Source organism: Delphinapterus leucas, unplaced genomic scaffold (genome assembly GCF_059928025.1).
Source record: "Delphinapterus leucas isolate spDelLeu-1000000601 "Yukka" unplaced genomic scaffold, BTC_Dleu_Yukka2 spDelLeu_asBTCV2_sq79, whole genome shotgun sequence".
Taxonomy (NCBI): Eukaryota; Metazoa; Chordata; class Mammalia; order Artiodactyla; family Monodontidae; genus Delphinapterus; species Delphinapterus leucas.
In genome coordinates this window covers 33,297-57,548 of record NW_028322288.1, presented here as the reverse complement: position 1 = coordinate 57,548, position 24,252 = coordinate 33,297, and the positions used below count along the sequence as shown (strand labels likewise).

Genomic DNA, 24,252 nt, shown 5'->3' with positions numbered 1-24,252 from the left:
CATGATCTTTTGTATTTCTGCAGTGTCAGTTGTAACTTCTCCTTTTTCATTTCTAATTCTATTGATTTGAGTCTTCTCCCTTTTTTTCTTGATGAGTCTGGCTAATGGTTTATCAATTTTGTTTATCTTCTCAAAGAACCACCTTTTAGTTTTATTGAGCTTTGCTATCTTTTCCGTCATTTCTTTTTCATTTATTTCTGATCTGATTTTTATGATTTCTTTCCTTCTGCTAACTTTGGGGTTTTTTTCTTCTTCTTTCTCTAATTGCTTTAGGTGCAAGGTTAGGTTGTTAATTCGAGATGTTTCCTGTTTCTTAAAGTAGGATTGTATTGCTATAAACTTCCCTCTTAGAACTGCTTTTGCTGCATCCCATAGGTTTTGGGTCATCATGTCTCCATTGTCATTTGTTTCTAGGTATTTTTTGATTTCCTCTTTGATTTCTTCAGCGATCCCTTCGTTATTAAGTAGTGTATTGTTTAGCCTCCATGTGTTTGTATTTTTTACAGATCTTTTCCTGTAATTGATATCTAGTCTCATAGCGTTGTGGTCGGAAAAGATACCTGATACAATTTCAATTTTCTTATATTTACCCAGGCTTGATTTGTGACCCAAGATATGATCTGTGCTGGAGAATGTTCCATGAGCACTTGAGAAAAATATGTATTCTGTTGTTTTTGGATGGAATGTCCTATAAATATCAATTAAGTCCCTCTTGTTTAATGTATCATTTAAAGCTTGTGTTTCCTTATTTATCTTCATTTTGGATGGTCTGTCCATTGGTGAAAGTGGGGTGTTAAAGTCCCCTACTATGAATGTGTTACTGTCGATTTCCCCTTTTATGGCTGTTAGTATTTGCCTTATGTATTGAGGTGCTCCTATGTTGGGTGCATAAATATTTACAATTGTTATATCTTCTTCTTGGATCGATCCCTTGATCATTATGTAGTGTCCTTTTTTGTCTCTTCTAATAGTCTTTATTTTAAAGTCTATTTTGTCTGATATGAGAATTGCTACTCCAGCTTTCTTTTGGTTTCCATTTGCATGGAATATCTTTTTCCATCCCTTAACTTTCAGTCTGTATGTGTCTCTAGGTCTGAAGTGGGTCTCTTGTAGACAGCAAATATATGGGTCTTGTTTTTTTTATCCATTCAGCCAGTCTGTGTCTTTTGGCGAGAGCATTTAATCCATTTACATTTAAGGTAATTATCGGTATGTATGTTCCTATTCCCATTTTCTTAATTGTTTTGGGTTTGTTATTGTAGTTGTTTTCCTTCTTTTGTGTTTCTTGCCTAGAGAAGGTCCTTTAGCATTTGTTGTAAAGCTGGTTTGGTGGTGCTGAACTCTCTCAGCTTTTGCTTGTCTGTAAAGGTTTTAATTTCTCCATCAAATCTGAATGAGATCCTTGCTGGGTAGAGTAATCTTGGTTGTAGATTTTTCTCCTTCATCACTTTAAATATGTCCTGCCACTCCCTTCTGGCTTGCAGAGTTTCTGCTGAAAGATCAGCTGTTAACCTTATGGGGATTCCCTTGTGTGTTATTTGTTGTTTTTCCCTTGCTGCTTTTAATATGCTTTCTTTGTATTTAATTTTTGACAGTTTGATTAATATGTGTCTTGGCGTTTTTCTCCTTGGATTTATCCTGTATGGGACTCTCTGTGCTTCCTGGACTTGATTAACTATTTCCTTTCCCATATTAGGGAAGTTTTCAACTACAATCTCTTCAAATATTTTCTCAGTCCCTTTCTTTTTCTCTTCTTCTTCTGGAATCCCTGTGATTCGAATGTTGGTGCATTTAATGTTGTCCCAGAGGCCTCTGAGACTGTCCTCAGTTCTTTTCATTCTTTTTTCTTTATTCTGCTCTGCAGTAGTTATTTCCACTATTTTATCTTCCAGGTCACTTATCCGTTCTTCTGCCTCAGCTATTCTGCTATTGATCCCCTTTAGAGTATGTTTAATTTCATTTATTTTGTTGTTCATCATTGCTTGTTTCATCCTTAGTTCTTCTAGGTCCTTGTTAAATGTTTCTTGCATTTTCTCTATTCTGTTTCCAAGATTTTTGGATCATCTTTACTATCATTATTCTGAGTTCTTTTTCAGGTAGACTGCCTATTTCCTGTTCATTTGTGAGGTCTGGTGGGTTTTTATCTTGCTCCTTCATCTGCTGTGTGTTTTTCTGTCTTCTCATTTTGCTTATCTTACTGTGTTTGGGGTCTCGTTTTTGCAGGCTGCAGGTTTGTAGTTCCCGTTGTTTTTGGTGTCTGTCCCCAGTGGCTAAAGTTGGTTCAGTGGGTTGTGTAGGCTTCCTGGTGGAGGGGACTAGTGCCTGTGTTCTGGTGGATGAGGCTGGTCTTGTCTTTCTGGTGGGTAAGTCCACGTCTGGTGGTGTGTTTTGGGGTGTCTGTGGACTTACTATGATTTTAGGCAGCCTCTCTGCTAATGGGTGCAGTTGTGTTCCTGTCTTGCTAGTTGTTTGGCATAGGGTGTCCAGCACTGTAGCTTGCTGGTCGTTGAGTGAAGCTGGGTGTTGGTGTTGAGATGGAGATCCCTGGGAGATTTTCGCCATTTGATATTACGTGGAGCTGGGAGGTCTCTTGTGGACCAGTGTCCTGAAGTTGGCTCTCGCACCTCAGAGGCACAGCACTGACTCCTGGCTGCAGCACCAAGAGCCTTTCATCCACACAGCTCAGAATAAAAGGGAGAAAAAGTAGAAATAAAGAAAGAGGATAAAATAAAATAAAGTAAGATAAAATAAAGTTATTAAAATAAAAAATAATTATTAAGAAAAAAATTTTTTAAAAAAGTAAAAAAAAAAAAAGGATAGAACCCTAGGATAAACGGTGAAAGCAAAGCTATACAGACAAAATCTCACACAGAAGCATACACATACACACTCACAAAAAGAGGAAAAGGGGAAAAAATAATAAATCTTGCTCTCAAAGTCCACCTCCTCAATTTGGAATGATTTGTTGTCTATTCAGGTATTCCACCGATGCAGGGTACATCAAGTTGATTGTGGAGATTTAATCCGCTGCTCCTGAGGCTGCTGGGAGAGATTTCCCCTTCTCTTCTTTGTTTGCATAGCTCCCGGGGCTCAGTTTTGGATTTGGCCCTGCCTCTGCGTGTAGGTCGCCGGAGGGCGTCTGTTCTTCGCCGGAGGGCGTCTGTTCTTCGCCGGAGGGGCGCATCTGTTCTTCAGACAGGACGGGGTTAAAGGAGCCGCTGCTCCGGGGGCTCTGGCCCCTCAGGCCGCGGGGAGGGAGGGGCACGGAGGCGGGGCGAGCCTGCGGCGGCAGAGGCCGGCGTGACGTTGCATCAGCCTGAGGCGCGCCGTGCGTTCTCCCGGGGAAGTTGTCCCTGGATCAGGGGACCCTCGCAGCGGCGGGTTGCACAGGCTCCCCGGAAGGGGGGAGGTGTGGAGAGTGACCTGTGCTCGCACACAGGCTTCTTGGTGGCAGCAGCAGCAGCCTTAGTGTCTCATGCCCGTCTCTGGGGTCCGCGTTGTTAGCCGCGGCTCGTGCCCGTCTCTGGAGCTCCTTTAAGCAGCGCTCTTAATCCCCTCTCCTCGTGCACCAGGAAACAAAGAGGGAAGGAAAAGTCTCTTGGCTCTTCAGGAGGTCCAGACTTTTCCCCGGACTCCCTCCTGGCTAGCCGTGGTGCACAAACCCCCTGCAGGCTGTGTTCACGCCGCCAACCCCAGTCCTCTCCCTGCACTCCGACCGAAGCCCGAGCCTCAGCTCCCAGCCCCGCCCGCCCTGGCGGGTGAGCAGACAAGCCTCTCGGACCGGTGAGTGCTGGTCGGCACTGATCCTCTGTGTGGGAATATCTCCGCTTTGCCTTCTGCACCCCTGTTGCTGTGCTCTCCTCCGCGGCCCCGAAGCTGCCCCCTCCGCCTCCCGCAGTCTCTGCCCGCGAAGGGGCTTCCTAGTGTGTGGAAAGCTTTCCTCCTTCACAGCTCCCTCCCACTGGTGCAGGTCCCGTCCCTATTCTTTTGTCTCTGTTTATTCTTTTTTCTTTTGCCCTACCCAGGTATGTGGGGAGTTTCTTGCCTTTTGGGAGGTCTGAAGTCTTCTGCCAGCGTTCAGTAGGTGTTCTGTAGGAGTTGTTCCACGTGTAGATGTATTTCTGATGTATCTGTGGGGAGGAAGGTGAACTCCGCGTCTTACTCTTCCGCCATTTTCCCCGCCGTCACCACTACACCTTTTTATGTCCACAGCGATTTCTTGAATGACAGTTATGTGCTAAGTCACTGTGCTAAGTTCAGTGGACACAGCTGTGAGCAGACAGACTGTGTCCCCACAGAGGTAAACATGTATATGCAGAGCATAAAATCATATGAGGGAAATGAACTGTGGGTGAGACAGGATAACAGGGAGACCTCACTGTAATAGGTCAGGGGAGGCTTGTGGTCCAGTGTTTAAGACTCCGTGCTTCAAATCTTGGGGGCACGGGTTCAGTCCCGTATTAGGGAACTAGGATCCCACATGCCGCACAGTGTGGCCAAAAAAAAAAGGTCAGGGGAGGCCTTTCTGATGAGGTGGAATTTAAGATGGGACCTGAGAGTAAACCAGGATAAGAGGCAGCAAGACGTGCCAGCAAGACATCTCCATCATGGGAACGGGCTTGCTGTGTGTGAGGAACTGAAAGGAGGTCAATGTGAGCAGAGCATGGAGGACAGAGAGGAGGGACGCCCAGCAAGGCTGAGACAGGCCTGGGCTAGATGCTATATCACAAAGACCTTGTGTACTGGCACCTTGAGCACCAAAAGGTAGAAAAGCCACTGAACTGAAGCAGCCCCAACATCCAAACCAAGATCAGGTACAAATGAGGTCCCTGAGAGCTGCAAAGCATTATTGACTGGACCAGAGGTTTCCAAACCGTCTCAGTTTATGGAGCCCTTAGTACCCCAGTGATTTTTTTCATGGTGCCCTTAGGCCAAAAGAAATACATAATGGTTCCATTTATTAAGTAGTTAGTTCCAAACAATGTAATGTCTTTATGTCCTAACAACTTTTTAGCAGTCTGAAAAAATGATACTCATAAATTGAAAGAAAATAATCCTATTTTTATTGCATTGTTAAATCACCTGGTTACTAATGGGATGCACATGCCTGTTGGGCACTGGACAACAACTCAAACTTTGGAATCAGATTGGACGCTGCCACCTTTATTTCCTGTTCCACAGACTTCCTTATGGGACTTGGTTTTTGTTTTTTTTTTATCACAGTTACTGCAGAAAACATGATTTTGCAAAGATATGCCATCATTGAAAGGAATGCAGCATGATATAATGTTGACATTGAACAACCCTAAATTGGTGCAGTGTTCAACAGATGCTGAGTATTTCATGTTTCCCTTAGGGAATTTCAAGTATCTCCTAGCACTTCCGTGAATTTATATGGTGCCTTGGGGTGACTTGGTATACAGTTGGGGGACCACAGAAATAGACATATTTCTTTCAGACTGTGGAACGAATATATTCCTTTGCCGCTAAATCCTTTCTCAAATCCATATTTGAGCACATAGTAACATTATGTGTGAGAATTCCAGGAAGGAAAATCACCACCTTTCTGGAAATTGTGTCCTATTTGCGCATAAATCAATAGGGATGGCCCCAGAGTGCTAAGCCAGCCTGGCTGCTTTGGATAGAGGAGAGGAGGGGAAAGGTGAGAAATGAGTACAGATCTTCAGCAACAGCATGAAAGCATGTGCTGTTGAACAGAGGAAATGAGTATGCAATGTGCAATAGAGATTTGGGGGCCCCTGATGAAGCAATGAATGCCAGGATTCTGAAGGGTTGGTTGTTGTCAGAACCCGCAGTTAAACTGGCTAAGCCTTGGGGCGTTGACCCTCGTAATCAGGAACATCCGGCCAGAAGATGATTATAGAACATGCAGAAAAGGAATTCAACACCTAGCTCTACCAACACATTCCTTTGGTTGCTCTCATCTGTTTCTTTTTTTTTTTTTTTTCCGGTACGCGGGCCTCCCACTGCTGCGGCCTCTCCAGTTGTGGAGCACAGGCTCCGGACGCGCAGGCTCAGCGGCCATGGCTCACGGGCCCAGCCGCTCCGCGGCACGCGGGATCCTCCCACCGGGGCACGAGCCCGCGCCCCCTGCATCGGCAGGCGGACTCTCAACCACTGCGCCACCAGGGAAGCCGTCATCTGTTTCTTTAGATGGATGCCATTCTTGGTGACTGAGAGAAAGTGTGAGGATTAGTGAGCAGATGAGCAGACCTGTATTTGGAATGCTCCAGAACCTTGATGCAGTATAAGCACCGTGTTGTTTCAATGAATGAACAGTAGCCAGTAGAACCAGTTGACTTGAAGGCAGTTTAACTTTCTCTTTCTGCATGACATCATTTATGCAAATTTTCCAGGGTGGTTGAGACACTGATGAAACCATTTTGCATGGAGATAACCTTATATCATCCTTGTGATGGCTGGACCCAGGAAATCAGCTGGAGAATCCACAGTATCACTCAGAGGTGAAATGTGTCCTCATTGGTCAACACTTTAGGCATGAGAAAATCCACTCTGAATGAAGAAGCGCTCTTAGGTTGGCTTAGGCCATCTCCTTCTATCTGGTAGATTATCAGATAGAGAGAGAGAGAGAGATACTTCCCTGGGGGAAATCCCTAGCCTTGGAAATTTTGCACTTGTTGGCATATTGAAGGGTCCAAGTTCTCTTTGCAAGGTGTAGTCATCTGGGTTCCCTCCTGGATCCACTGACTTGTCACGGTTTGCCACATGGAGAGTGGTTCCAGTGGTCAATTAACAAAATTAAAAAAGCATGGCTTTATTGGGGGCTGGGAGTGGGGATGGAAAATAGCAATATATCCCTTCGAACATGGATGACCTAGACTGGAGCCACCTTTCCTCACTACATATTACATTTAAAGTAAGCTCGTGCTACCTTTTGAGGTGGAATATAGGGCATAGTTAAACATAATGGTCTCTAAGAGCCCAGATGCTTAAACAACAACTACCATTCATTGTTTATATGGCGTTGGGAAGGGTACTCGATCTTTCTGTGCTGTACTTTCCTCATGTTACAATGGGGATGGTTTTTCTAGTACCTACCACAAAGGGCTGTTGTGAAGATTGGAGGAGATACTGAACAAAGAGGATTCATATGCTCTATGAACAGGACCTGGCTTACAACAGACATTCAGTACTTGTTTTTTTTTGAGACTCCTGTCATCCAGGACTAGATAAATAGATTATAAGGTTCTTTGAGCCAAGATGCCTATTTTCTCTTTCTTTTGTAAGTCTTTCAATCTTTAGAACAATGTTGAGCACAGAATTGGTGCTGTTGATTAATAACTTATAAAAATATTTCCTAGTGAATACTCAGGCACTTCTGAAAGTTGCAAGAGCTCTCAGGGTACTTGGTCATAAAACTAACAAACACACCAAGATAGTCCTTGATTACAGTTCCAGATGCTCATATCTCATTTTCTTCAATATCCACTTGAATATTGTATTTATTTATTTTAAAATATTTATTTATTTTTTGTCTGAGTCGGGTCTTAGTTGCCCCACGCGAGATCATTCGTTGAGGTGCGTGGGCTCTTCATTGCGGTGTGTGGGCTTCTCTCTAGTTGTGGCACATGGGCTCCAGAGTGCGCAGGCTCAGTAGTTTTAGTGCGCAGGCTTAGTTGCTCCGCGGCATGTGGGATCTTGTTTCCTAGACCAGGGATCGAACCGGCGTCCCCTGCATTGCAGGACCGATTCTTAACCATTGGACCACCAGGGAAGTCCTGAATATTGTATTCTGTCTTTGTTGAGATGATCTCATTGTTCTATTGGAACTTTTTGGAGTTAAGGCTTGAAGTAAAGACCCTTTATTAGCCTAAACTTGCAGGATGACAAAATCTAGGGCTTTTAGCAGCCAGGTAGAAAAGGTAAACAGGGCTTCCCTGGTGGTGCAGTGGTTGAGAGTCCGCCTGCTGATGCAGGGGATGTGGGTTCGTGCCCGGGTCCGGGAAGATCCCACATGCCGCAGAGCAGCTGGGCCCGTGAGCCATGGCCGCTGAGCCTGCGCGTCCGGAGCCTGTGCTCCGCAACTGGAGAGGCCACAACAGTGAGAGGCCCGCGTACTGCAAAAAAAAAAAAAAGGTTAAACAAGTGAAGGGTGCCGTGTATATGGTTCTGGATGGTCCTGGAGACATCAGAATACTAGGACAGTCATGTCCCATCTAAATGCATTCAAATTCAATTTTTCAAAATTTAGACTTCATTTTTAATATCAGTTTAAGGTTTACAGCAAAACTGAGGGGAAGGTACAGAGATTTCACATAAACCCCCTGCCCCCCCCACATGCACAGCTTCCCCCATTATCAGCATCCCCATCAGAGTGGTACCTTTGTTAAAACTGATGAACCTACGTTGACATGTCATTATCATTCAGAGCCCATAATTTACATTAGAGTTCACTCTTGGCATTGTACGTTCTGTCGGTTTAGACAAATCTGTAATGACATGTATCCATAATTGTGGTATCATGTGGAGTGTTTTCACTGTCCTAAAAATCCTCTGCCCTCTACCTATTCATCCCTCCCCTCCTCAACTCCTGGCAGCCACTGATCTTTTTACTGTCTTCATAATTTTGCTTTTACCAGAATGTTATGTAGTTGAAATCGTACAGTATGTAGCCTTTTCAGGCTGGCTTCTTTCACTTTGTAAATATGCATTTAAAGTTCCTTTGTGTCTTTTCATTATTTGATAGTTCATTGCTTTTTAGTGCTGAATAATATTCCATTGTCTGGATATACCATAGTTTATCTATTAATCTACTGAAAGACATCTTTGGCAACTATGAATAGAGCTGCTATAAACTTTATAAAAACCATTTGCAGGTTTTTGTGTGGACATAAGTTTTCAGCTCCTTTGGGTAGATACCAAGGAGCATGATTGCTGGCTTGTATAGTAAGAGTATGTTTATTTATATTTTATTTTTGGCTGCGTTGGGTCTTCGCCGCTGCGTGCAGGCTTCCTCTAGTTGTGGAGAGCAGGAGCTACTCTTTTTTTTAAAATTAATTAATTAATTTATATTTTATTTTTGGCTGCGTTGGGTCTTTGTTTCTGTGTGAGGGCTTTCTCCAGTTGCGGCGAGTGGGGGCCACTCTTCATCGCGGTGCGCGGGCCTCTCACTATCGTGGCCTCTCTTGTTGCGGAGCACAGGCTCCAGACGCGCAGGCTCAGTACTTGTGGCTCACGGGCCTAGTTGCTCCACGGCATGTGGGATCTTCCCAGACCAGGGCTCGAACCCACGTCCCCTGCATTGGCAGGCAGATTCTCAACCACTGCGCCACCAGGGAAGCCCAAGAGTATGTTTAGTTTTATGAGAAACTGTCAAACTGTCTTCCAAAGTGGCTATACCTCAATTCAGTTTTAAAAATAATATTGTAATCACTACAACAAACATGTCTACGGGTGGAATTTGACTGTACTGACTGATTGTAACCTCTGGAAAGGGTGCATAAGACTTGCCGAGGTATAATACAGCTCAGAATTCTACACTAGGAATCATAGCGAATACAACTTCTCTTGATATCTCCTTGGTCCACATGAAAAATACGATGAATGAACAATTATCTTCTCTTCAAAATGCTCAGGACAAAAGTGTTTTCTATGCAATGCAGGTACCAAACACATCCAGGAAGCTAGGGATCCTCTCCAAGGAAACATGAAAACAAGTGCATTTATTTATTTATTTATTCAGCCATTCCTTCATCCATCAAAGTTTTATTGAATTCCTAGTGTATTGTTTGGTTGAGAGTAAATCCCTTTTCTTTTTCTTTTTAAAAAAATATATTTATTTGGTTGTGCTGGGTCTTAGTTGCGGCAGGTGAGCTCCTTAGTTGCGGCTAACTGGCTCCTTAGTTGTGGCATGTGAACTCTTAGTTGTGGCATGCACGTGAGATCTAGTTCCCTGACCAGGGATCAAACCCTGGCCAGCCCCCTGCATTGGGATAACGGAGTCTTAACCACTGCACCACCAGGGAAGTCCCTAATCCCTTTTCATAAGGAGTTTACAGTTTAGCGGTGGAAATAAGCCAAGGGCTCAGATGTCTATTAAATAGGACAGGATGAGAGAAGGCTCAAAGTCCAAATGAACCGCTAGGGGAACAGAAGGGGTGGAGAGACCACGCCCACTTGGGAGGTTGAAGGCAAGATTACATGAAGGAGGAGGAGTCACAGTAGATTTGAAGGAGAGGCTGTACTGTTACAAGGAGAAGAGGGTCAGTCGGGGAGGGCTAGGAAAATGCGCTAGAAAAATGCAGGGGCCCAGTGTCCAGGAGACACCCATTTGTTCTACCCTGGAGTTTAGTGTCTACAGGAGGAAAAGTGAAACAATGAAGCTGGAAAGATGACAGCAGACAGGAATGCAAATAATTGACAAGAACAGTTGAGCACTATGAGCAAAGCCCAATTTAGGACCAGAGAGAGAAGTAAAATTCTTGCTCTTCACTGAACGTGGGCTGTTTACCCTAAACTCTCTGTGCCTTGGTTTCCTCACCTGTAAAATGCGGATACTACTAACGCATTATTATTTACTTCTTGTAATGTTCTTACAAGAACTAATGCTACTTACTGAGTAAAAACCATGTGTCATGCTTTATGTGCATTAATTTATTTTATTGTTAACAACCTTATGAGGAAGATACATTATAATCCCCACTGATGTCTGAGGAAAATGAGGCATAGAGAGAAAAAGTAACTTGACAGATGTCACAGAGATAGAAAATGGCAGGGCAGGGATAATGAGATACTGTCTAGTGTATGATTTGGTCAAGATCAAACATGTGAGCTCTTAGCTTAGTGCCTGCCAATAGCAAGTGCTTGATAAGCGCTACCTATTAATATTATTATTATTAATTCTATTATTATTATTATTTGGCTGGAGAAGTCATCTCAGGCTTCATGGAGGAGGTGACATTTGCAATCAGCCTTAAGGGTGGGTGGGCTTTGGACAGGTGGGGATGGAGCAGAAGGACATTTTAGACTTACGGACATAGCAGGAGCTTTGCAGCTTTGGGATAGAGAATCAGGGAGGAGACCTGGAGGCTGGATCATAGGCTCTAAGGGAAACAGGAGAGAAGGGTTCAGCTGGTGGTAGTGTGTCAGCATTTGAGTTTTAAATATAGGCAGTGAGGAGATCAGAGCTTTGTTCAATTTTCTGTCTGTGAACCAAGCTGCCTGCTCTTGAGGCCATGCTGTCCTCTGGGGGCAGCTCTGCAAACCTGAGTCTGTGCAGCCAGGTACCCAGTTCTAGGGGTGCTGCCCAGGCCAGAAGAGGAAACGTCTTGGAGATCAGGAGTCTCCACTCAAAAGTCCAGCTTTCATTCTAGACTCATCCCTTGATCAGGACAGGTTGTCATTGAGTGCTTGTGTGTGCTCAGAGATGAAGGGAGAAAAAGAAACTGAATAGCAGAAACCCCTCTGCAAGTCTTGTGGCTTTCTGCACCATCTCTCCTGCTGATACTTCCGTTTAAGATCCAAAAGGGCACAGCTGACTTAAACCATCTCCAGGGCCAGATATTCCTGGGTGAAAATGAGGGGCTTCTTGGGAGGAAATGAAAGAAGACAGAGATGTGGTTTTGCCTTAAGATTTTCTAATGTGAACTGCTGGACGGATTCATTTTGAAATAGAAAGATGGGCCTGAAAGTGTGATGTAAGTGCAGTCATTTGGAGTCCCTCCTGGAGAACACACAGAGGTGAGTAGGGGTTCTCCAGAATTACCTTGATGGAGTCTTTGGCTGGGAAGTGGGAGTGGAACATGCCCAAAAATAGAAACTAGACCACCGGTCCCGTGTTTTCCAAAGGGCAAGTGCTATGTGAGGTAATTTTAGACTGTAAGGGAACAACCCATTAAACAGTTACAAATCACAAATGATAACGTTTTTCCATTTCATAGTTTTTCTGAAGGCATCGAGGAGGAGGTCTCAGTTTGGGGCTAGATGTGTCTTTAATGCCTCTCCACCACTTGTTGATCTCTTTAACAGAGAGTGGGCCTCAGGTGCAGAGGTTTTAGAAGGCAGAAGTATCAATTCTAGAGGGTCTCATCCTTGGCTCACACTGCTATTTCTTGAAAAGAGCTTTAAAAATTACTTTTGGGGGCTTCCCTGGTGGCGCAGTGGTTGACAGTCCACCTGCCGATGCAGGGAACACTGGTTCGTGCCCCGGTCTGGGAAGATCCCACATGCCGCGGAGCGGCTGGGCCCGTGAGCCATGGCCGCTGAGCCTGCGCGTCCGGAGCCTGTCCTCCGCAATGGGAGAGGCCACAACAGAGAGAGGCCCGCGTACCGCCAAAAAAAAAAAAAAAAAAAAATTACTTTTGCCTGGTCTTCTCCTCCTCCCTCTGCCGGAATTCTGTTTTAGTAGGTCTGGGGGTATGGCCTGGACATTGGGACTTTTAATAGCTCTCCAGGCAACGGTTTCTGATTAGAATTTTACATTGTATTTATTAATCTATTTTTGGCAAGTGATGGTTTTCTATTTCAGGTAATGAAGTAAAATTTCTTCTCAGTATCAATTGACTTAAGAAAATTAGTAAGTGCCCATTAAAAAAAAACCCACAAAATGGAATAGTGCAGGTGGCATTTGGATATGGTAAAAACAAAATATGCATGGAGTGAACTTTGGGAAATCTTTGGGTCCTTGCTTCATGCTACAATTTCTGACCTCTTGTCGGTCCAGTCTCCTCAAAAATAAAATGGAAATAATTATTCCAGGTCACCTTTTTCTCAGTGGGTTTACTCTGGGAATCAAATGATTGAGCTTTGTTAAGTTTTGTTGATTTGCTAAACAAATGTGAGGAAGGAAATAATGGTGCAGGGAGGGCTAGTTGGCAGATTTACTGAGGGCTGGATTTGGGGCATCTTAGACCAGGCTATTTGGAAGTATTGATTTCCAGGTACTATCTTCTCTTTCTTCCCACCAGAATGACCCACTGGTTTCCAGTAAAGTTATCATAGCCTACAGTAATGATTGATTTGCTCCAGTGGTAAACTAAAGAACAACTCACAGTCCCACCAAGGCCTCCAAGGGTTGCATGTTCTAACAACAGCTGGACATCTTGTGTTCCTGCCCCCTCAGTCAGGATCTTCCACACGTTGGTGTGTATGGAGGAGGTGCTGGCCTGGCTCTCTGCAGACTGAATTATAGTCCTGGTTCTGCACCTACCCGCTGAGTGTCCTCCTCCATGGGCTGCCGTTTCTTCAGCAGATAAGTGAGGGGCTTGGACCAGTTGAAGACGAAGTCCAAACTCAGATGCCTTCAGCACCAAAGAGGTGACCCAAATGTAAGTCTCTGCCAAGGGAATTGGGAGTGGTTGGGCCTGTGGCCAAGTGGAGAGCACAGTCTCACAATAAAGATATTCAGATCCAATTTCTAAAAACCATGGTGTGGTCTAAACAATAAATCTGCAAGATGACAATTGGCAATTCTTGGATGCGGTAGTTTCTAAGATCCCTTTTAGTTCTAAAAATAAGTTTATGATAGTAAAATAAATTCAAAGTTTCTGCTAGAGGTTTTTGATATGATGGCTGTATTCGGTAATACCCAGGGGCTTCCTTGATAAAAAGACCCAACATTTAAAATAAGAGCTAAGGTTCACATGCTAAATTCTTTAAAACCATTATCTCATTTAATCCCTGCCACAGCCCTGTGAGGTCAGTACTATTATAACTGCTTCATAAAGAATGAGGAAATTGAGGCTCAGAGAGTTTGTCTTTTAAGTAAGATCTCTAAAACAGCACCATCCAATAGAAATATAATGTGGGTCACATATGTCATTTTGAATTTTCAAGTAGTCATGTTTAAAAAAAGTGAAAAGAAACAAGTGAAATTAATTTTAATAATATATTTTATCAACTTGGAACATTATCGTCTCAAAATATAATCAATGTTAAAACTAATTAATGAGGGACTTCCCTGGTGGCACAGTGGTTAAGAATCCACTTGCCAATGCAGGGGACACGGGGTCGAGCCCTGGTCTGGGAAGATCCCACGTGCCGCAGACTAACTAAGCCCGTGCGCCACAACTACTGAGCCTGCGCTCTAGAGCCCGTGAGCCACAACTACTGAAACCCACACGCCTAAAGCCCGTGCTCTACAACAAGAGGAACCACCACAATGAGAAGCCTGTGCACTGCAACGAAGAGTAGCCCCCTCTTGCCACAACTAGAGAAAGCCTGTGCACAGCAACGAAGACCCGACGCAGCCAAAAAAAAAAATTAATTAATGAGATACCTTACATTTCTTTTTGTACTCAGTCCTTGAAATCTAACGTTTTCTCCTTTTATAAGACATAGCTCTATTGAACTGTAATTCGCATACCATACAATTCTCCCATTTAAAGTGTACAATTAAATGATTTTTAGTACATTCACATATGTGCAACCATCTCCATAGTCAAGTTTAGAACCTTTTCATCAATTTGAGAGGAACCCCATATTCTTTAGCTGTTATGCTCCTAATAACCTGGTTGCTTCCCTATGCAACCACTCATCTACTTTCTGTTTCTATAGGTTTCAATTCTGGACATTTCATACAAATGGAAACATATAATATGTGGTCTTTTGTGACTAGCTTCTTTACTTCTTATGTTTACAAGCTTCATCCATATATAGCATATGTCAGTGCTTCATTCCTTCTTATGCACAAATAATATTCCATTGTATGATTGCATCACATTTGGTTTATCCATTTGTCTGTTGATGGATATTTGGGTTGTTTCCACCTTTTTGCTGCTTTGAATAATTCTGCTATGACATTTGTATGCAAGTTTCTGTGTGGACATATGTTTTAATATCTCTTGGGGTTGTTACCTAGGGTTGCAATTGCTGGGTCATATGGTAACTCGATGCTTGATCATTTGAGGAACTGCCAGACTGTTTTCCAAAGTGGCTATACCCTTTTACATCCCCGTCAGCCGTGTATGAGGGTTCCAATTTCTCTACAGTCTTACCAACACTTGTTGTTCACCCGACTTTTTTTTTTTTTGTGGTACGCGGCCTCTCACTGTTGTGGCCTCTCCCATTGCGGAGCACAGGCTCCAGACGTGCAGGCTCAGCAGCCATGGCTCACGGGCCCAGCCGCTCTGCGGCATGTGGGATCTTCCCGGACCGGAGCACGAACCCACATCCCCTGCATTGGCAGGCGGACTCTCAACCACTGCTCCACCAGGGAACCCCTACCCAACTTTTTTTTTTTTTCCGGTATGTGGGTCTCTCACCGTTGTGGCCTCTCCCGTTGCGGAGCACAGGCTCCGGACGCGCAGGCTCAGCGGCCGTGGCTCATGGGCCCAGCCGCTCCGTGGCATGTGGGATCTTCCTGGACCGGGGCACGAACCCGTGTCCCCTGCATCGGCAGGCGGACTCTCAACCACTGCGCCACCAGGGAAGCCCTACCCAACTTTTTGATTCTGGCCATCTTTAGTGGGTGTGATGTGTTATCTCACTGTGGTTTTGATTTGGATTTCCCCATGACTAATGATATGGAGTGTCTTTTCATGTGTTTATTGGCCATTTAATACCTTTCTTGTAGAAATGTCTATTCAGATCCTTTGCCCATTTGTTAATTGGGTTATTTGTCTTTCTATTATGTAGATATATGTGTTCTTTATGTATCCTAGGTACTAATTCCTTATCAGGTATGTGATCTGTGAATATTTTTCTCATTCTGTGGGTTGTCTTTTTACTTTCTTATTTATTTATATTTTATTTTTGGCTGCTTTGGGTCTTTGTTGCTACACACGGGCTTTCTCTAGTTGCGGCGAGTGGGGGCTTCTCTTGTTGCAGAGCATGGACTCTAGGCGCACAGACTTCAGTAGTTGTGGCTCGCGGGCTCTAGAGCACAGGCTCAGTAGTTGTGGCGCACAGGCTTAGTTGCTCTGCGGCATGTGGGATCTTCCCGGACCAGGGCTCGAACCCGTGTCCCCTGCATTGGCAGGCGGGTTCTTAACCACTGCGCCACCAGGGAATGTCTTTTTACTTTCTTGATGGTGTCCTTCAAGGCACAAAAGTTTTAAATTTTGATAAAGTTCAATTTATCTATTTCTTCTTTTGTTGCTTTTGCTAAAGCTCTAAGATGGAGGTATATAGTGATAGACGCCTACATTAAGTAAAAAGAAAGATCTCAAAGAAATAATCTTACTTTACACCTTAAGAAACTAGAAAAAGAAGAGCAAACTAAGCCCGAAGTTTGCAGAAGGAATGAAATAACAAAGATCTGAGTGGAAATAAGTGAGAGACTAAAAAGACAATAGAAAAGATAAATGAAACTAAGAGCTGTGTTTTTGAAAAGATAAAATAGATAAAACTGTTAGCTAGATTTACCAAGAAAAACAATGAGGACTCAAATAAATAAAATTAGAAATGAAATAGGCGACATTACCCATATGAAAAATATGATGAATGAACATTTTTCTCCTCTTCGAAGTACTCAACCTTTTTCCCTTCTTTCTTGAGATAATCATGATTTTTCTGCTTACTCTTTTAATATGGCAAATTACATGTATAGGTTTATAAATGTCAACTCAACTTTACATTCCTGGAATAAACTCTACTTGATTGTGATACATTGTTCTTTACATATTGCTGGCTTTGATGTATCAGTGTTCATGGGTAAGATTAGTCTGTAATTTTCCTTCCTCAGAATACCCTCCTCAGTTTTACCCTCCTCAGTTGATGAGGGTTCCATTTTATTTATTGTAAAGTCTGACATGATTTCTTCTTTATATGTTTGGTAAAACTCATCAGTAATGCTATCTGGGCCTACAGTTTTCTTTTGGGAAGGTTTTAAATTATGTAATTAATTTATTTTATGGTTATAGTATTATTTTAATTTTCTCTTTCTTCTTGTGTCAGTTCTGATAATTTATATTTTTTTAGGAATTTGATTATTCAAAAATTTGGAATTTAGAAATACATTTCAATATATTGTCCCTTATGATCTTTTTAATGTCTAAAATATCTAGAGTGATGCCCTTTTCATTTCTGATATTGATTATTTTTGTATTCTCTTTGATCTCAATTTGTCTCACTAGGGATACGTTTTTTATTCAGTTACTTTCTACTCTTACCATTTTTTTTCCTCCCACATTTTCTTTGGGTTTAATTTGTTATTTCATGTCTAACTTCTTGAGATGGAAGCATAGATCATTGACTTTTTTCAGTCTTTCTTTTTTTTTAAACATCTTTATTGGGGTATAATTGCTTTACAATGGTGTGTTAGTTTCTGCTTTATAACAAAGTGAATCAGTTATACATATACATATGTTCCCATATCTCTTCCCTCTTGCGTGTCCCTCCCTCCCACCCTCCCTATCCCACCCCTCCAAGCAGTCACAAAGCACCGAGCCGATGTCCCTGTGCCATGCGGCTGCTTCCCACTAGCTATCTACCTTATGTTTGTTAGTGTATATATGTCCATGCCTCTCTCTCACCCTGTCACAGCTCACCCTTCCCCCTCCCCATATCCTCAAGTCCGTTCTCCAGTAGGTCTGTGTCTTTATTCTTGTCTTACCCCTAGGTACTTCATGACATTTTTTTTCTTAAATTCCATGTATATGTGTTAGCATATGGTATTTGTCTTTTTCTTTCTGACTGACTTCACTCTGTATGACAGACCTTTCTTCTTTCTTAATATAAGGGTCTTAAGATTGTAAGTTTCCCTATAAGCTTGATCTTAATTGGTGCCCCCAATTAATTAATTATTATTGGTTATCTATTGTTACATCACCAGTTCCTATCAGAGTGCCCAGTCTCCCGTATGTTCAAAGTATTCCAAAGGCTTCTTATTTCATTCAGGAGAAAGCCAGAATCCTTGTATTGGCCCACTTGTCCCTCCGTGATCTGCCTTCTACTTCCTCATTGGTTTCACCTCCTATTGTTTACTCACTTCTGTATTCATCCCAGATTGGCCCTCCTGCTGTTCCTTGGAAACATCAGATACACTCTTGTCTCAGGGCCTTTGCGCTTGCTGCCACCCATATCTGGAAAGCCTATACTACAAATAGATGCCTGGCTTGCTGCTTTCCTTCATTCGGGTCTCTGTTGAAATGTACCTTTTCATAAAGGCCTTCTGTGACTACCTATATAAGATAGCACCCTTTAGCATACTCTGTCCTCTTTACCATTGTTTATTTTTCTTCATTATGCCTTTTGCCAACTGACACCAAATTATGTGTTTTTTTGTTTTGTTTTGTTTGGCTCTCCTCATCTCCCCTCTCTAGAATGTAAGCTCTCTGAGATGGGAGATTTTTTTTTTTCTGTTTTATTTACTGCTGTATCTCCAAAGTCTAGAACAGTGTCTGGAATATAGTAGATAATATACAATTATTCATTGATTGAATGGACTCTGTGCTTGGAATAGATCTGGATTAAATATTTCTGAATCTATCATTTATCAGCCATGTGAACTTGAGCAATCAAATGAAACTTTCTTAGCGCCAGTTCCTTTATTTGTATAATGGGGATAATAATGTTGCCCTGAGATACTGAATATACAAGTTCCTTATGAAGTATAAAATTATAATGAGACATTTTTAATATGATAGTCAGAAATGTCTTAACATGTTTAAATTTCTTTCTCTTTGGACTTCCATGCTATTAAAAATTCACTCCTTTGGGATAAGACATTTTGTTGCATTTGGCTCTAGTTGAATTATAAGTATGTTTCTTGGAAAGGATAACATTTTTATGCTTCTGTAGCTTTAACAAGTCAGCAGGAATTCACATAGAATTCATTGTCCCTGAAGGCATGGGATATAGGAGAGGTGTTTTTCAATGGAGAAAGCAGCAAGTAAAGATCTGAAGCATGGGGAGAGGAAGTTCTGGAAGGGCAGTTTTAAGTGCACACTGGGGAAAAAATTAAGAAGTCTTTTATTAGTCAGGTAAGGATAGGTTATGCTACAATAAAAAAACCACCTCAAAATTTCAGTAGCATGACCAAGAAAAGGTTAGTTTCTTGTCCATATAAAGTATGCTGTGAGTCCATGCTACCCTCCAGGGGATGGGGGCAGGAATAGTTGTGTTATTATATATGTCTGTGTGTGGGACTTAGTAGGAAGTCTGAATTAAACAACTTTAATAAATTTAATAAAGTTTTATAAGATAATTGCAGTCCTATGTCCTGGCAGAAGATTTTAGAGTTTATGTAGGAATATACTTGAATATACTATTGTGATTCTGTAGCCCCTTCCACATAGAGTTTAGATGCAATTATTGCATTCTCCAACTAAAAGTTGTGTCATATATCTTTTGTGTGTGTGTGTGTGTGTGTGTGGTGTATCTTGATGAATATATATGTTTATGCGGGAATGGGACACATTATTTGAATTAGAACTTTAAATGCTACCATTTATTGAGCACTTTCTATGTACCAGGTACACTCCCAGGTACCAGGGGCTTTAGACATCTTATCTCATTTATTATAATTCTGAAAACAGCTCCTTGAGGTAGGTACTATTGTTGTACACACTTTATAGTGAGGAGCCGATGTTCAGCAGTGTGAAGTAATTTGACTTTAGTCACACAACTAAGTGGCGGAACTTAGACCAAATTCAGGTCTGCTTGGCTCCAGAGGCCATGATCTTAACCATAATGCAGTGCTGCCCACCCCTCCCCATTTCCAGATAGTACGTCCTGGATGTATAAATGCTGTTAAGTTTATCAACAAACCAAAATTGATGATGACAACATGATGATGATAAATGTAGTAATATGGTGGTGGTTATATATGATTTGACAGCATTTGGGCCTAAGTTAGACTGCGAAAGATGTCCTGTTGTATGTGTAACATTCCCAACATTATAATTACTCCTTTGGGTTCAGACTTTGCATGTGGCAGACCCCAGTTAAAATGCAAATGTATTTCCTGGGAGCAATAATAAGTTAACACCAATCATTATGACTGCATCAGCAAGAAACAGCCAATTTCTATCACCAGGGAATAATCAAGCAGAGAAGACAAAATTTAAAATAGTCAATGTGCTAGAAGGTAATTTAATGTAGTATATACTCAAATGAGAAATTAAATATAATTAGTGGAAGTTATATTTCACATAAATATAATGGGTAGGCCAGTGAGGGAAGGGTCTCATAATTGGCAGTAGTTTTCAGGAGAGGTTTCTTGGAGTAGGTGGCACTTGATATGAGTCTTGAATTCCTGGGTGACTTGAAAACCATATGTTTGTCTCATAATCCTGATTTCCTAAACACTCTGTAGTAATTCTCTCTTATTTTTTTTTCTGCCCATAACAGTCTATCTTTCTCCATATTCTCTTCTCTTCTTTCTCTACACTAATTTAAAAAATTTGACTTGAGTGGGAGCTTCATCTTTTTAAAGATCTTTGTCCTAGATAGTGTTTAATGGCTCACAGATAGGCACTTAATCTGATATGAGCCAGTCCTAATACCCAAACTTAAACAGCCATAGTTGATGAGTTCAGTCGTGGGTAGCTGACCCAAGATTAGCCAGTTAGATCCGTTTGTAGGATTTTTGAGTTTGGGATAGAGAAAGTAAATCTCAGTTCCTCTGTGGGTTTGTGCATTGTGAGATTTGAGATACGGAAGCTATGAATATAGTTCAAGAAAGAATAAAGTTGACCTACAGAATGAAACACATGAGACACACAGAGAGGGTCTTGGTGGAATTTAAGTTTCTGATTCCAGAGGTCTCTGAGATCCACCATTAAGCACTGATGTGGTTATTCAATCTTCATATGAATAATTTCTAAATAATCTCCTCCCCTACTCCACCCCCCGATCCCCCATCTATCTTTTGCCCTTAGCTAGTCTGAGTTGAATTTTTGTCACATGCAACTAAGAGAGTCCCGGCGAATATTGTATTTTTTATTGTAACTTCATGTTGAAATAGGTAGAATAGAGATTATCTTTATTTCATAGAGAAGAAGATGAGGCTCAGAAAATATAATGTAGTGAAGACACTGAAAAATATGAGAAGTTGATCCAAAATTTCTCACACTGGAGAAAACACTGGTAGGTACTGGGAGATGCAGGCAGGAAAAGTCTGCTAGTTTAGGAAACTCAGTGTATAAACTATGAATAAAGTAGCTTTCCATTGCTGTGGGTTTTCTGAGTGCTCTGACGCCGAATTTGGTATCATTTTAGCTTGTGTTTTTCGTTTTTTTGTCAGCAAAAGCTTGGCTTTTGAGGGAAAAGGAGGAAACCCAATTCCACCGCAGCACCTATTTCCCATTTTACTTAAGGTCCATGGGGTTACCCAGGTGTGAAGTCAGTCATGACTCTCTGTACCTCAGGGATGTAATACTGACAACGATGGCTTTTGACAAGGGCTGATTTCAAAATGAAACTGAATGCTGATTGTCTCACTCTTATCAAAGCACACTTGAATCTATATTAACCTAGGGACACCAAGAGATTCAGAAAGAACAATCCCTGGAGTTTAAGGACAAACTTTGCTTATGCCATCTTTAAGTAAAGAAAAGAAAAAGAACTTAGGACATTTAACAATTTATCTCCTCTTTTATTTCAAATAAGATTTAAGGTGGTTTAAAGGATATGAAAATATAGGAAGACAAGTTAAACGTAGAAGAGAACTGAAAAAATAAATGACCATAAGAGTTAGGAGTGAGGCTCATAAACAATGAATATGATACAATCCTATACGTTATGTGATAACTGGTCCCCAATTTAGGCTTTAAGCTTTCTTGTCAGTGCAAACAGGGAAACCTAATTGATTACACAGTTTGCAATGTTCATGAGATAAACCAAAGCAAATCCTTGGGAGAAGTACAACTGCATCTGATCCTGTGACCAAAAACAATGTGTCCCTGGGTTCTTACAAAGAGAGTACTGTGTTATATAATGTAAAAGGCCTCGAGTGCTCCTTCCAGGAGACCCAAGGATGAGATTCACAGCCCTGGCAGTATTATTTCTCAAATTTTAATCATCTTTATAATTTCTGCCATATCTACATTTAAAAAATTATTAACCTAATATATTTCTAACATAGGTTTCACTTGGATTCCATTTTATTTTATTTTTTTATTTTTATAAATTTATTTATTTATTTATTTTTGCCTGCGTTGGGTCTTCGTGGCTGTGCGTGGGCTTTCTCTAGTTGCAGTGAGTGGGGGCTACGCTTCGTTGAGGTGCGTGGGCTTCTCATTGTGGTGGCTTCTCTTGTTGTGGAGCATGGCCTCTAGGTGCATGGGCTTCAGTAGTTGTGGCACGTGGGCTCAGTAGTTGTGGCTTGCGGGCTCTAGAGCACAGGCTCAGTGGTTGTGGCGCATGGCCTTAGTTGCTCCACAGCATGTGGGACCTTCCCGGGCCAGGGCCGGAACCCGTGTCCCCTGCATTGGCAGGTGGATTCTTAACCACTGTGCCACCAGGGAAGTCCCTTGGATTCCATTTTAAACTTAATTTCATCTTAGCAAGGTAGATGGGCTAGTTCTAGTTTTCTAATACCCTTTAAATTAAGTTTATAAGTATTAAAATGAAAAAGTCTATTATAACCCCAAATTTTCTGATGTACCCCCTTGGTGCTACACCTTGGGAAACACTGGCTTGGGGAAAAAGAGAAATCCAACATTTGAATAACCATGACCTCATTACATCTTAATATCTCTCTTATGAAGTATTATGACCATTAGTGTTGAGAATTCTGAGGTTAAAGAATTTTCACAAGGTCCCACAATAGCCAAGCCAGGATGAACCTCAAGTCCTCTGATGAAAGTCAAGTTCCAGCTTCTAGAGGAATGCATGGAGGGCCTTGTCCCCAAACCAAAGTTCAGACCCTCCTTGACCGTTTGCCCCTTTGCTTCCTCCCAGAATGCCTCATCCCCTGCTTGGTCCATAGTGATGCCAGCCTGTGGTTATTGGAACCTGGTCTGCCAGACCAAATGGAGGAAGTCTGCCAGGCAGATGTGGAACCCAAAAGAGGAACTTCACCAACTGCTGTGGACAGCTGTAGCGCTTCATGCCCCCGTGGACTTTTGGGGAAGTATTTTTGTGGCTCACCAGTCTCTCATTAGGCAAAGGTCACTTGTCCTGTCTTGGCCTTCTCTACTGGTGGAAAGTACGGCTGGGAGATTTGGAATGGTTGCTGTTTGACTTTGATTCTTGGCACGACTGTCACCATGAGCTTTTTTGGTAAGATCACAAGCTGAAGTTTGTTGTTGAGGATTGCAGGATTCCTTGTAATCTTTGGGAACGTTTTGAATCATAACTGGCAGTGGCTTTCTGATGGCAACTTGAGCAAGCTCAGGGGGAGAAGCCATCACCCTCTCTCACACGAATATGACTTTGGGTAAATTACCTTGAACTCTTTACCTAGGGGTGTAATCTACATTCTTTCTGAGCCCTGATTTATAGTGTAAACATTTTTCTTCTTATTTTAATGAATAGAAGTAACGTTTTCTGCTCCATCCTTCTCTTAAAGAGATTTTAAAGTCTCTTATAATTTAAAAATTTTTATTATTTAAAAAATTTTTATTTTGCTATAGTTGTAGATTCACATGCATCTGTACAAAATGCTACAGAAAAATCCTGTGTACTTTTTTACCCAGTCTCCCCTAATGGTAACATTCTTAAAGAGATTTAAAATTTGCTGAGGTATAATTTAGATATGATAAAAATCACTCTTTGAAAGTGTACAGTTTGATGAGCTTTGACAAATATATACAGCTGAGTAACTGCTATCACAATCAAAAGATAGAACATTTCTATCATCCCAAGAAGTTTCTTCATGCCTCTTTGTAGTTAACCCCCTCTCCCCATTCCCAGCCCCTAGAAACCACTCATCTGTTTTTTGTCCCTATACTTTTGCCTTTTCTAGACTGTCTTTTAAATGGAATCATACAGTATGTAGTCTTTTCTGTCTTTTTATTCACTTAGAATATTGCTTTTGAGATTCATCCATGTTTCTGAATGAATCACTGGTTTGTTCCTTTTTATTGCTGAGTAGTATTCCACTATATGCCACAATTTGTTTATCCACTCATCAACTGATGGACGTTTGTGTTTTTTCCAGTTTGGGGCTATTAGGAATAAAGATACAATAAACATTCCTGTATAAATCTTTGGGAGGACGTATGTTTTCATTTCCCTTGGGTAAATTCCTCAGAATAGAATTGCTGGGTTGTGTGGTTAATGTCAGGGTAATGCCAACCTGGTAAAACAAGTTGGAAAGTGTTTTTTCCTCTTTTATTTTTTGAAAGAGTTCATGTAGAATTGATACTGTATCTTCTTTAAATGTTA

At 41.8% G+C, this 24,252-nt stretch overlaps 1 protein-coding gene across 14 annotated transcripts in view; it reads left to right on the top strand.

The window, feature by feature from the left end:
* UBLCP1 (ubiquitin like domain containing CTD phosphatase 1) overlaps positions 1-24,252 on the top strand; it is a 128,791-nt gene that overhangs the window by 71,249 nt on the left and 33,290 nt on the right. For 13 of the 14 annotated variants that reach the window (XR_016391773.1, XR_016391769.1, XR_016391767.1 and 10 more), the window contains 2 exons: positions 12,948-13,307; positions 22,825-23,145. The gene's annotated coding sequence lies outside the window, so the exon portion shown is untranslated. The remainder of the gene's footprint in view (positions 1-12,947; positions 13,308-22,824; positions 23,146-24,252) is intronic. The other variant, XR_016391775.1, reaches the window with a different exon arrangement.